Here is a 1,767-nt window from a genome sequence, read left to right on the forward strand (position 1 = left end):
GATGAATAAGTGAGGGGCTCAGGCCACAAAGAGAGCGCAATGAAGTGGAGTGATGCTTGAGTGTAGGCAAGAGAGGAGATGCAGCTTTGAATATAGGAATTGTCATCACTTGAACGACAGAGAATAAATCAGTAGGTGGGGAGTATTAAGGAAAGCCTCATGGCAGGCATACTGTACCTCACTTGAATATAATGGCTAAGAACTGGTAGAGAGAAAGGGAAAAATAATTTTCTGTCATTACAGAAAGACCTGAATCTAGATAAAATATACAGACATAGGAAGAACAAGAGGTAATGTCCAAAAATGAGTCAGAAGATTTCTATGGGGAAAGAGCTGAAGCTCATGAGAGATCTAGGGGTCTGCAAGACTGTAGAAGTTCTGAAATGTAAGGGAGAAACCTTCTGGAAAGCTGTGTGCCTTACAAGTTATTGTTACTGCTGATGTTTGGGTTTACCAGGACAGTTTTATAGAGCCTTTTGAACTGCTTTGAGACGAGGTCCTACAATTGGTTACCTGCCATTAGTTGTATGGGATAGCCTGGCTACAACCCATAATTCAAAACATCTGTCCCCCCCATGTTGTAATTAACCAGGTCATGGGTTGCCACAAATGACTTCTCTCAGACCCAATAAAGAAGAGGGTCTTAAATTAAACCTTTTTTTTTTGTCTCCATAAAATAGCAACATTTATTCTTTCTTGTAAACCTTGAAAACAAACAAAAACTAATGTGTTACCTAGATACCATGTTGTAATTAAGGATTATATTACTTGAGACCATAGGTATCATTTTTTTCTCATAAGATTGTGAAATAACTTTTCTAAAATAAAGCCCTAGGAACCAACTAGCATGATCATGGCCTAAACATAATGGAAGCGTAGACTTGAATCTCCCTCAAACACCTCCTGAATGCCGAATTAAGCAACCAGGACAGAATAACAAAACAAAAACCCGACAGATCGCATCTTCAACAAAACTAGGTGACAGGGAAATCTGAAGAATCCTGGAAATGCTTTCCTCCAATTGGAGAAGAACATATTTTGAGCAGAAACATGGGCAGATGGCTTTGAGATTGACAGTGAAACTGGGAATAGTCCTTACAGACTCTAGATACTCATACACAGGAGAGGACCAAGCAGTATTGTGGTATTTCTCAGCTTTTGAGAATCTCAGTAATGTCCAGCAAATGAACTCTTCTAAAACGATATATCTTCATCAAAGGAAACAACATTAAGCAAATAAAGATCAGTGGGTAAGAACGAAAAGAAGGTTCTGATGGTAGTCAAAAGAGCATAGAGGAAGCAGGTACAAAGAAATGCTTCAACAGCTAAATATGACTGCTCAAGCTGAGAGCACCACCCAAAAGCAAGGCCTGTAGAGTTCTAGAGCTGGAACAGAGGGAAGGAGAAAGGTGTCCTCCAGAACCAGACTTAGCTCTGACACACAGAAGTGGCCTCAAGGAGAGGTACTACTTTGAGCTGATTGCACAACCGAGGGAAGCCTAGAGCCATGAAACTGAAAAAGCTATGCTCCCATCCTCTGCCCCTCCAGAGACTCTTCTTCCCAGGAAAACTATCCTTATTTATATATGGGGACAAAAAAGGGATGAGACAAGCTAATACTATGCATAGTTATGAGAAAAAAAAAAAGAACAAGAAAAAGAAAAGAAAAGAAAAGAAAACCATCAGTGGCAAAGACTAAGCCACAGCCCTTAGAGTCAGGCTGCAATGAAAATATACCTTTTTTTTTTTTTTTTTTTTTTTTTTTTT

The sequence above is a fragment of the Galeopterus variegatus genome, unplaced genomic scaffold (assembly GCF_000696425.1).
Source record: "Galeopterus variegatus unplaced genomic scaffold, G_variegatus-3.0.2 Scaffold9261, whole genome shotgun sequence".
Lineage (NCBI taxonomy): Eukaryota > Metazoa > Chordata > Mammalia > Dermoptera > Cynocephalidae > Galeopterus > Galeopterus variegatus.